The sequence below is a fragment of the Chenopodium album genome, chromosome 16 (genome assembly GCF_948465745.1).
Source record: "Chenopodium album chromosome 16, dcCheAlbu1.1, whole genome shotgun sequence".
NCBI lineage: Eukaryota > Viridiplantae > Streptophyta > Magnoliopsida > Caryophyllales > Amaranthaceae > Chenopodium > Chenopodium album.
In genome coordinates this window covers 40,152,252-40,165,484 of record NC_137849.1, presented here as the reverse complement: position 1 = coordinate 40,165,484, position 13,233 = coordinate 40,152,252, and the positions used below count along the sequence as shown (strand labels likewise).

Genomic DNA, 13,233 nt, shown 5'->3' with positions numbered 1-13,233 from the left:
GTCCTAGAGTTTTGTTTACTTACTTATCAGTGATGTCGGAACTTAATGCTCAACTCACCTTGAGTTAACTTAACTCCATTTTGGCCGGAATTCAAAACTTAGGTCCTCAAAGATGAAAAAAAAAAGTGGAAGGTCCTTAAAGGTGAAAAAATCAAAAAGTGAAGTCCTTCCATTATACTTAACTTAGCAATATGTTGATTGTAATCTAAAATTTGAATTTTATTTTGGAGGTACATTTCAGCTTATTAACAACATTAATTAAGATTGACATGGTATTAAAATCAAACTGAATTAAGTTTTTTTATTTCAAAAGAAAAAAAAGACACTTATTTGTGAAGGAAAAAAAAAAGTATAAATAAAAAAATTAGATAAAATAAGTTATACTTGATAAGGGTTATTCAAGTTCAACTTACAATTAAAATAAGTTTTATAAAAAAATTAGAAGTTTTAAGCCTCTCCTATTCTCTTCTAGGGTTTGTTCAAAATCTTGGCCGTTCAGGCCGAAAATAGTCTAATTTATTCGAAAATTAGACTATATTTCCGACCCTTTTCCCTTAAGTTTATTTAGTTTTGCTACTTAGGTTTCAATAAATCTACACACGTAGTGTAGATATTCGTCCATCTCCTATGGTGGAGTATCTCTCTATGGTAGAGTCGTTAGTTTTTGTTAGTTTAGTTGTTTGTTTAGGTTTAGGGTTTGTTTGTGTGTTAGGATTTATCGGAAAGGTAATCATCATTTGCCCTATTTTCAATTCTTTGGTAAAGATTTGTTCGGGATCGCAACGGATATCAAATTTTCAAATGTGTTCAGGCGAATCAGATGAGAATCATCCTTACGGCTACAACAAATTGTTAGACCGCTTCTCCGAAAAAGTTGTACATTCCAGTGATGTGTGCGAGAGATGTACCACAGTGCAAGATCTTTTCAACGATCATAGCTTTGATAAAGGAAACCCTAATTTAATTCAATTTTATGTATTTGTTATTTTAAATTTCATTTATAGATGTCGAATGACTTTTTACTAATGAATTGATTTGTTTCAAATAAATAAGTTTTATAGATTAACAAAATCTAGATCTTATTCAGTTCACCTTATTTTTTGTTGAACAGAAATAAATATTACTAAACTGAAATTATTTTTTACTGATTCTCAATGATATTTCTTAGTTAAAATTATTGATTTTTGCTGAAATGAACAAAACTTGTCTATCTATCTATACTTATACTAAAGTAATTACCGGAGGGGACACTTGGCATAATTTTGTGAAAAATTTTCTCTCCAAAATGTTTTTTTATTTTTTAAATTCTATTAAAAAAATAAAATTCTTTTTATTTATTAATATATATATGTAACACTTAAGAATTTAAAGGATAGACATTAATAAATTCAAATTTCAAAAAAAAAAAAAAAAAAAAAAAATTAAATAAGTCATTTAATTTCAAAGGACTATTATTATTAATAAATCTTACTAACCTTTTATAAATCCGTGCTAATACTAGTTTACACTAAATTAAACTTATTTGTACTAAAGGGAACTTGTTTGTACTGAATATTATTTTCATAAGGTGAAGTTAACAGGAGCTTTAAAATTAGGCAAATATAACATATTCTTAATTTAATACGTAGTATTTACATTTTGGAGTATGGGAAATTAAATTATAATTAACTTATTGTCATATTGCATATGCATTAATATTAATTTCTTTATGAGTGAAATTGGTATGTTTAAAAAATTGTGTTTGAATTGTGATAATTGACAAATATTACATATGTTGGTGTAATTCAAGATTTGAATTAATTTTGATGTTACTTTTTGGCTTATTAAGAGCAATTATTAAATTGGTATTGCTTTTTTTTTTTTCAATAATTGACATTTACATATTGGGAAAATTGCGGGAAATATTACGGAGTAATTATTATGACATATTGGCATATAGCACAAGCATTAAAATTGATTTAATTTTTAAAATAAATAAGTTGGCATTATTATAGTGTTTAATAAACATTCTTCAAAAAATTAAATTTAATTACTCCGGATTCGTTTAACATTGATGCGGTTTTCTTTTTTTGGTTTTTTGTTGTCAAAATTATATAATATATGTCATATAAGGAATCAACAATTATTCAAACTTATTAAAATTTTAATAATTTTGAAAACTGACAACAAAAAAGTGAAAATATTTTTTTTCTTATTTCTTGTTTTTGGTGTTTTTATTTATTTATTTTTTTTATTTATTTTTTATTTTTTAATATATTGAAAACTAAAAACAAAAACAATGCCAAACAGATTGTTTAACTGTTAGTTATACAGATTATATACATAAAATATATATATATATATATATATATATATATATATATATATATATAAACAATATATATAAACAATACCTCAAACTTTTGATTATTGGCACTATTTAAGAATTTCACTTTTATTTATAATATGTAATCAAACATATAGAAAGATTTGACTAGTTGGTTGCATTAACTGTTTTGACTAACTTGTTTGTAAATACTTTGTAAATTTTTTTATTTTTTATTTTTATTTTTATAGGTGATAAGAATCGATCCCAAGATCCTTTAAGATCGGGAGGGAAGCTCTTATCACCCAAGTTATCTCTTACTCTTAGCTTGCTATAAGTAGTTGATTATATAAAAAAATTTGTTAAGTAACAAAAAATTGTTAGTTGTTTCAATGTATGTAATACCTAAAACGCTAAATTTTTAATAGTAATTAAAAAGTCTAAAAAGCTCTTTTAATAAGTTGTTTACCAAGTACATGAATTAACTTTTTCATATGGCTGAACATCAAATAGGTATCAGTACGCTAAAAACTCTTCAAAAAACTCATTACCAAATAAGTCGTAAATATCAAATATTAAAATAAAGAGAATAAGGACCTATTCTCTTCACCTTAATTTCAGTTCAATTCAGTTCAGTTTAGCTCCAATCAATTCATTTCAGTTCAGTTCTTAATTTTCTTCTCTCATAAAATATTCAGTTCATTTTAGTTCAATTCAGCTCCAATCAGTTCAATTCAGTTAAGTAAATCAGAATAGGCCCTAAGTACAAACAATACTAGGTTTCCTAACGAAAATTTTCCAAGAAATAACTAATGCCATATACTAATATACTTTTAGGTTCGTTTCAATCACTCCTTAATTAGACTCAGGAATATATAATTACTAGATTAGGTCCCGTGCCATGCACGGTAATTTTCAGTAACTGTTTCTAAAATTAACACTATATTAAATTTTTTTGACTTTCGTATGTTATATCCAATTCATATCAATTGAATGCTAAAGAACAACAAAATTGATGGGAAAAAATCACACTAAAAATAATTAACATGTATTGTTCATGGCAAATTTTATTGATGTATTTATAGAGTATTAATTGATTGAAATTCTAATCATAAATTATTCAAGGAAATGACAAAAGTATTATTTGTTGATTTGATATTTGCATTTCATTATTTAAACTTGTAGCTCTATTATGTAATTTTTTTTTCAAAAAAATCGAGAAATAATATATAATCTTGTTGTAATAAATGTATGTAGACGAGTAGTATATAATATTTCTTTCCTTCCACCAATAATAATAATAATAATAATAATAATAATAATAATAATAATAATATGTCTTTCCTAAAAAAAAAAAAGTTCATATGTCAGAAATTGTGTCAAGAATATTATTTTTATTTTTTTGCTTAAGTTATAATTGTCAATATGTTTTTTTTTTTGGAAACTTGTATCAATCTTTTTCCTCAATAAAAAAGTTGTATCAAATCTTCTATTATACTTTGTATGTAGTTATTACTTATATGTAGAAAGATTTAATTTGTTTCTCAAATTGATTTTTTCCAAAAAAAAAAAAAAAAAAAAATAAAAAAAAATACTAAAAACACACCAGGAGATGACACGTGTCATTGCTGGTGTGTCTTTTAGTATATAAAAAATTATTGACTCGTATTTTTTATTTTTTACAAAAAGTTAAAAACAAAGACAATCCTATAAATAGTCAAGAATCATCTTAGGCAAGTATCTTATGAAATGACTCTCTTCAGATTTGGATTATAATTAGATTAAACATACGTAGTTAATTAATTTAATGACAATGTTAGTTGGCTTTTGCGACATTTGTGTTGTTGTCCAATTGCAGAACTTTCATAAGAATTTTTGCATATGTTTCTGACACACCATTATAAGTAGCTGTCTTAGTTGATTAGTGGATGCGTGTCACGTGCGAGAGAGACAATAAGGAATTAGACTTTTTCAATCAAATCTTAATTACGTTTAATTGAATAATCACCCAATTAGACAATTAGTTAATTGAATTTTATTTCTTAATCACGAAAGATGTAGACACAAAACAAGTCTAACAAACTCTTAATTCCATAATTAATGTGTGGTGGTAGAAATGGTAATAAGTCCAAAGTCCAAACCATTTAATTATAATTTCTAAATATGTAGAAGAAATAAGTCAAATAACTCTCAAGGAAACTCTCTAATCTCTATAATTAATTCTACGAAGGCCCTGTTTACTTCACCTTAAAAAAATAATATTCAGTAAAAATAATTTCAGTTCAATAAAAAAAAGTTCAGTTCAATAAGTCTTCAAAAAAAAAAAAAAGTTCGTTCAGTAAAAATAATTACAGTTCAGTAAAAATCAGTAACCTTAAAGAAGAAATATAATTGAAAATCAGTAAAAATAATTTCAGTTTAGCAAAAATAATTTCAGTTCATTAAAATTAATTTAAGTTCAGCAAAAATAATTTCAGTTCCGTAAAAATAATTTCAGTTCAGCAAAAATAAGGCAAAGTGAACGGGACTGAAGTATATGCTACTAAGGAAAAACAGACTACAAATTAATACTAAAGCAAATAAAATTAACCGCCGCTTCTCCAACAATTTAATGAGCACGATGAACATGCTGACGATCTACCTTATAAACCTAATTGAAATTAGTTAATGCACCTAATTCAAATTTTAGAGCACTTTGGGCATTGTGGTTTCTGCAATACTGCCAGAACTCATAACCAAAAGGCAATATTCATTCACAACTTCTTAAAGTAGACCGAGACAGTTTCACATTGATTTAGGTACAAAGTATTACAAATGAAAAATGATCATTAATCACTAAATTAAAAGAAAAACATTCTTATAATAAATCATAATAAGCGTAAATATCTTGAGATGTTTCTTAAAAAAAAATGAAAAAAAAAAAAATTAAATCGAGATTATATATTCTACAAGTATTGTGTTACAAATCGGTTCAAACAATATAAGTATAGAAACCAAACTATTAGTAAAGTTTTAACCAAATGAGTATACGAATAATATTATTCTTGTGCGAGTAAAGATTACCCAGTAATTTTGTTACTATTGCGCGTTATAAATTTTTTCTACCAATTTTACCATAATTTTTTATTCGGATTATTGTGAGATTGTGAGACCGTCAAGTATAAGACTTTGCAAGCGGGATTGTTTACACAGATGAACAGTATTATAAGTTAGGTATGTGTTGACTCTCCCGTAAAGAAAGGCTTTATATTGGGGTGGTGGGGAGGATGAGAAAGAGATGGTGTTGCTCTGAAGCAAAGAAGGGATGAAGGAATTCTATTCATTCACTCTACATCATGAACTAACTTGGTCATCATCATAATTGCTACGAGTAGTATTTTACATACAGCATTGCATTGCCAGCCTGCCTACACATATGCTGTATCATGCACTGATTCAAGCGATCTTCCAGTAATTAATTTGGTTGACATGCATTATTGCTTAACAATTGCTTCCTACATGAATTGCTTCTTTTGACTAGATTTTTTTTTTTTTTTTTTTTATATGATTTTTATAATTTATTGTAAGCCATTTTGATTTTTGAATACGTTAGAGATGCACATATACATCTAACTATCTAAGTAATGATCAATTTGCTTGGTTGCGTGATATTAGTAATAGACAATGAGTCAATGATAGTAATAATACTTCTTTCGGTTCTAGAATAACCTATCTCCACAATTTGATTTTTTACACTATTTACAAATAATTATTTCTTTTTTTATCTATATTGTTTTAATAATGTATTATTAACACCAAAACTTTTGTATACAACCAGTTTACAATAATTTAATGTACATCGAGGAGTGTTCGGGTAACTTTTACTCTTTTAGTGAATTTTGGATGACTTTTACCCTATCATAATATATAACTTTTATACTGTATTTTTTAATTATGAAGAATTAAAGTTATTGATCGTTAAAGTTTTGCATTAACAAATGTGATTAAAGAAATAGATCGTCAAATGAAAAAGAATAGAGGAAGTATTAAGGTTTCCATTACACAACCTTGAGTCTCAAGATTGTGGAATCATTGGATCAAATCCCACTAAAGGCACTTTAGGGTGGGGATTCCCTTACCCTTCTCCCCCACTCCCAAAGTACCTAACCCGCTAATTCGGGCCGAGAGAACCTGTTTCTCCTTACCAAACTTAAAAAAAAAAAGTACATGTACGGAGTTGTATAATTTAGTTGATGGTATTATAATTACTTCGTTTAATATTTGCAAATAGAAGTAATATAAGTAAAATAAAATTCCAAGTGCCTAGTTAAATGGTTGTCTTTTAGGCTTTAGCAAGTAGGGAGGTTTTGTAGGCTCATTATTAGTGTGTACGGTACTCTATATTATTTGTTGAATCTGTAGGCATTATTAGATGCCATTTAATTAACCAGGATCACGTACTTACTAAAGAATAGAATGAGCGATTCTCTTTTCTCTACTAGCAAGTCATCATTCTTGTTTTAAAGGAAGAATATTCGTGTTAATGTACTGAATTTATAAAGATTGTAATTGTACTGAAAACAATTTTAGAAGTTATTACGGAGTATGATTTATGAGAATTAATTAGTTTTGTACCATGCAACAAGGTCGCTTTGAGGCTGTTGACACCGAAACTTTGTTAATTATTAGGTGTCAAATATATGTAAATAAGAAGATAATATCAAAAAAATACTACTCCCTCCAAACTATAATATAGTTCTTGTTTGAGTTTTTTCACGGTATTTAAGAATAGGAGGAGAAAGTGGATGAAGTACATTAATAAAAGTGAAAATTACAATCATAGACAAAAGTTAGAAAGAGAAAGTGGAAAAAAGTACAAAACATGTGTAAAATTTAACGGTAAATTAGGAATACAATAAATAAAGTTAAAAAAGTGAGGGTATAATGGACTTTACTAATTATCCAAAAATAGAAACTGAACAACATTTTGGATCTCCAAAATAGGAAAACGGGAACTATATTATGAGACAGAGGAAGTATAAGATACTTATACTTAGAATCTCGCACATTATATGATAATATCTTGTACTTTACTTTACGACACTCTATCTAAAGAGAGTCATTTGTTAGGGTTTAAAGGGCTTAAATGGAATAAGTCATAAAGACATATCTTCTCTCTGCTACCAAACATTATAAGTAAATAGTATAGATTAAACCGACAAGACCACGGACTATAAACATATCAAAACACACCCTAGGAATTCCTCTCGTGAATAACATACAATTTGTTGGATCCTCTTTTGATTACCTAAAAGAGAAAACAAAACAAATCGTATACATGACAATATGAGCTGTGATGATGAATACTCCAATGCAAAGAGAAAGAGATAAAAAGAACGCAAGGGAATGGGGTTAAAAAGGTGGAATTGAAGTAGAAGATGGATATGATGGGCTCTGACAAATTAGCATTTGGGGCACACGTTTTTTACATAAGAGGTTAATCATCACACCAAGTAAGTGGGATTCTAATGCACATGTAAGTAGCAATTAAAGGCATGTCCTTTTACTCCAGGGCGTACAAAAAAGTCATTTTAACGATAACTTCAACTGCTGTTTTGACCTGTCCCACATTGCTTTGCATCATAATCCTATTCCCGAACATTCACGATAATTTTTATTTTCGGTCATGCATGTTACAAATTTACAATTGCATAACTAAGCACATAATCCTTAATAAGCTTCAAAATAATTGGTTATTTGGCTGTTTATGTAGTGGTGATTTGAGTTACATTTGGTAGGGAGAATCACGTATTCAATCCCTCACAATAACAATCAGGAAGAGATTGGACCGAATTAGTCCAAAGGGTAAACCGGATGGAACAAAAAAAAAAAAAAAAATCCTTAGCTTCAATAGTTTCTTTGGATTAGTATTATATGAAGTATTCATTTGAAGATGAAAATGGACTGTTTTGTGTTGAATTAGACAAATAAAGTGCGTGATATGTCTATTTAGAAATGGGTTCAAATGATCTGTTTTCATTTAATTATCTCTATTGTACAAAGAATAAGTTAAGTTAAGGGGGGAGGCAGGGGGTAGTGCTAAAAATGATCTTGATTTTATATACTCATTTCAAATGATTGGTTAATATATATTTAAAATACGCATTAAGTGCATATAAATGTAGAGTAGAAAAGTGTGATGCATTACGCGGTTTAGTATCATAAACTCAACTATATAAGATTTATGAGAGTGTGTATATATAATCTAAGAGATAATTACAATAACATATAATGTGAATAAGTTATTTTTTAGTGTTTTACCTTTTTGTATTTTACGTTGATCTTGCCATTTAATGTTTGCACAAAGTAAATAATTGGTCTCTAGCTATCAAGGCAACTGTTAGGCTGATCACTTTATCAAGAGCTTTTCTATTAAGCTACTTACTATTCTGTTGTTATCTGGTTTTACAGAATTAGAATTATTTCCCTAGGCCCTAACCATCATTTGAAATAAGTTAAAACATTATTTTAAATTAATTAAAATACTAATTTAAATTAACTAAAAAACACATTTTTTTTTAGGGGTCAGGGGTGGGCCCCACCAATTAACTAAAACACATGCCAAAAGAAATACTCCGTAGTAATATAGTTTATAATACCAGAAAATAAAGAACATCGACCAAACAATAAATAATAATAATAATAATATAATATAAAAAAAAAAAAAAAAAAAAAAGAACAACGCCCACCGTGGGGCTCGAACCCACGACCACAAGGTTAAGAGCCTTGCGCTCTACCAACTGAGCTAGACGGGCTGGCTAGTTAAAATAACATGTATTTTAAATTTATATTTATCTATTGTATTATTACGAAAGTAGATTTTACATCTTCTAAACCAGAAATCCGTTATCAATGTTTTGTAGATTACCTTTGGAGGATGAGGGTTCGAAAACCCAAATCCTTAGCGTTCAACTATATATGATTGCATTTACACTACTACAAAATGAGTGTTTTTTCGACGTTGTTGCCTCGACGCTGGGTAAGGGGTGTCGGTGGGTAAATTTAGTATCCGCGTTTTTTCGACGCTTTTAGGTGACGAAAGCAATTTTAGTTGCTGAAAAGCGTCGAAGACAAGCGCATGTCACGCACGTGAATTGTTAGTACCTCACAACTCAGCCCACATTTCAATTTTAAGGGGAAAATAAACCCAAAAAAAAAGAAAAGAAAAAATTGACTACTCAGTTCTCAACCCTAATTATTCCTCCCTCCTTCACGAGATTCATGAATTCGTGCGATCTAAATCTAGATCTTCTTGCAATTCCCCAATTTATGCTTGGTGAAATTTCTCTACTCACTTTGAACTTTGATCGATTTATTCACTCTTTATGCCGCCGTTGATTATAAGGTACATCTTTCGTTTTAGAACGAATTTGAATTTCTCTTTTGATTGAAGTCTATTAAATTGTTTTTAGCAACTTTTTTTTTTCAATATTATCACAAAATTATGATCTGATGTTGTTTAATTTTTTAATATATATGCTTGCGATTTGAAAGAAGTTTATATTCAATCGATTAAATTGTAGATTTCATGTGCGAATTTAAAAGACGGTTATATAAAATCGATTGAATTGGAGATTTTGAAGTAAATTTCTAAAGAAAAGTTGTGATTTTGAGAAGTAGAGAGTAATGAAGCAAAGAGAACCAAACCGGAAAGACAGTTTCTTGTTCCTTTTAATTAGATGTTTGATAGATTTTTTTAGTTAGTTTTAATCAAATTCAATTCATCTTTGGTTGTTGCTTTTACCTAGCAAATGTTACTTGTAATTTTGTTGGTTTTAATATGATTTTACAATTTAATAATTAATTCCTCCTCTACATCTATGCATCAAATATAGTGTTAAAGTTCTTTTGGTTTGCTTTCTCCATTCTTTTTTTAAAGGCGTACTAGGGACTGTGATTAAGAGGTTTTGAAGGAGTTTTCTTCACTTGATGTCCCTGATGCTCTTGTCTTGCTGACATAATATAGCAGCCATATTGGCAGCGTCATGGCTAGTTGCTTGGCAACAGGTTGGGTGTTGCAGGTACCTATATGCTGTTGCTTTTATTATTAATTGTTGTTCTGTTTTTGGTCTTGTTTGATGTTGCTGCTGTTATTGTTTGATGCTGCTGCTGCACGCATTGAGGTGTTGTTGCAAACTCGCTACTGCCTTCCTTTGTTAACTGAGATGCTGCCCCAACTATCTTCATGGATGTGTTCATATCCTATCTTGTTTGTGTGTCACTACTACAATTCCCTTGCTTTTTCGACGCTTTTGGGTTGACGCTGTGCGTAAGGCGTCAATGAATAAATTTATAACCCAATAACCCCATACTAATCACTAATCAGGTAACTATTGTTGAACCTTGTTAAAAATTTTGGAGTACACAAAGGTTTTATTTTTTAAAAATTTGATATACTTGTTTTATCTTGGTGAATTTCTTTTTTTTTTTGGTACTTTGTTGACAATTTTTTGTTAGAGAGAGTTAAATTATCAATTTCAAATCAGAATACTGAACTGCATCTCTGCCTTTCTCAAAGAGTAGATCAATTAAAAAGGTGAGATGCATGCTTCTAAGTAAAATTCATATCTTTATCTCTCTTTGAATCAATTTATAGAACTTGACCCAAAATTGTAATCTATGTCGTCCCTCTTACTGCCGATCAATAATATTAAGGTGCATGCTTTCTCTTTGAATCAATTAATAGATCTTGGTTTAATTTAATGTTTTATTTTTCAATAATCTCACATATTATGTTTAGATATGGGTTAGCTTCATGAGTAATTAAGATTTTAGGGTTTCTGTTATGTTTCATTTTATGCTTTTGGTTTAATTTAATTCAGAAAATTAGGCTTTTGTTTCATTTTTTGAATGAGCATGATTGCATTGTTTTTCGTCTCACAATTCCATCACAATTCGCATTGATTTTTGTAGGAGCTATTGTGAGTGCTGACTTCATTTGGCTCGTTCTCCTTTGTTAGAGAAGCTTTTTAGGTGATTTTTTTTTGAATTTGGGTGTTTTTCAATCTACTTTCTTACTGTAAAATTTCATTATTTTTGGAGTTTATTTGCTATTAAACTGGGCTGTTTCTTTCGGACTGGTTTGTTTCTCTGTTTTGTTCGAATTGGTTTTATTCTTGCTGTTTGGGTGGGATTTTAATAGAGTTATTCTGTATTGAGCTGCATAATTAATTTTTCAAGTAAATTATGCTTGCTATGTCGAGGTACATGCTAATTGATATTTGAATTGAGTCTCTATGATATGTATTATGTGCTAATGTCATGTTTGTTTGGTTTTTTTTTTTTTTAATTTTTTTTATTTTTCCTTACTGCATCATGAGATCAGATTTTGAGACACACATATGATATGTATAGCATGCTTTCTTTTTTGATTCAGTACATGCTAATTCTATAACTGAAATCAGAACTAAAAATCAAATCTGAAATCAGTTCTGGATTTCAGTTTTGATTTCAGCTCTGAACATCAGAAATGAATTCTAGAACTGAAATCAGAACTGAAATTCAAATCTGAATTCAGTTCTGGATTTCAGTTTTGATTTCAGCTCTGAACATCAGAAATGAATTCCAGAACTGAAATCAGAACTGAAATTCAGATCTGAAGTTCAGTACTGGAAATCAGACTTGAAATCACAACTTCAATTCTAAAATGCTTGTGTGTGTGTGTGAAATTCAAAGCTTGTGTGTGTGTGTGTGTGTGTGTGTGTGTGTGTGTGTGTGTGTGTGTGTGAAAGTCGGAGCTTGTGTGTGTGAAACTCCATACTAATGCTACCAGGGCACTGACCATGCAGCTTAAACTTAAGGTAGAAATAACAGTGAGACAGTAGACAAGCATTGGTTTTTTTGTTCATTAACAGTGAGACCTTTTGATGAAATAACAGTGAGACAGTAGACAGTAGACGTCCACTAAGAACTCTTGATGAAAGACCTTTTGGCTTTTTTTGTTCATTTATATTTTTATGTTTAACTCACAATTCTATGTTTAAATACAACATGTTGAATCTTGAACCTATATTGTGTAATTTACTAATTTATACTTTGTATTTTTTTTTTTTTTTTGAAGATTGGAAAAGGCAATGTAGGTGCAACAAAAGAATAGGCCGGGACACTTGAGCATCAACAAGCGACTATATCGATCAATGTGGCCATCATCTATCTATTTTGGTTTTTAGTCTTATATTAGTGATGTATTTATTTAGGGACAAGCTACATACTATAATATGCGACCTTTTTTTTTTTTTTTTTTTTTAATGATTGTACTGTGTTGATGTTTTCTTTTCTAAATTTGGTAATTAACTACGTACTCTTTTTTATTGTTGATTAATTATTTTTTTTAATCTAGTTATATAGAATATTTGTTTATTTTTATTTTAATGTTATTAATTTAATTTATGATAAATTTAAATAATTATAATGTATGTATGATGATAATAATTTGATAAAAGAAAAAAAAAAGCTTAAAAAATAAATCTAGACGCTTTTTAATGTCTACATAATTGCACATTTTCAAATTTCAAAGACTTTCCCGCCATACCATAGGCTGACATGAATAAACGCAAGAGAACAAAAACCGTCGCTAAATTTGATTATGTGGACAGGAAAAAGCGTCGCTAAAAAACTACATACATTTGGGATAATGCGCGAAATACATAATTTTCGACGCTTCGTATATTAGTTTGGACACTAAAAAGCGTCGAGAATCTCGACGCTTTTTTGTGTCCCTGAAAAATTTTCGACTCACGGATTTTCGACGCTTTTTTACAGCGTCGAGAAATAATTTTTCGACGCTTTTTAGTGTCGAAAAAAGGCCTAAAAAGCGTCCAAAAAACACGCATTTTGTAGTAGTGTTACATGCATATTTAAAAATGTTAAACGCAATTTCCATCTTTTGG

At 28.9% G+C, this 13,233-nt stretch overlaps 1 long non-coding RNA gene and 1 other non-coding gene across 3 annotated transcripts; one reads left to right on the top strand and one right to left on the bottom strand.

Moving 5' to 3' along the window:
- Positions 1 to 9,026: 9,026 nt before the first annotated feature.
- Positions 9,027 to 9,099, bottom strand: TRNAK-CUU (transfer RNA lysine (anticodon CUU)). The gene has a single exon. It is a non-coding gene; the product is annotated as a tRNA-Lys (tRNA).
- A 400-nt stretch (positions 9,100 to 9,499) lies between these two features.
- LOC145585294 (uncharacterized) lies at positions 9,500 to 12,616 on the top strand. Of its 2 annotated transcripts, XR_014100626.1 has the most exons (5): positions 9,500 to 9,689; positions 10,224 to 10,365; positions 10,468 to 10,670; positions 11,258 to 11,317; positions 12,405 to 12,616. It is a non-coding gene; the product is annotated as an uncharacterized LOC145585294 (long non-coding RNA). The 2 variants fall into 2 exon arrangements; XR_014100625.1 differs by having other exon boundaries at positions 10,224 to 10,670.
- Positions 12,617 to 13,233: the final 617 nt, after the last annotated feature.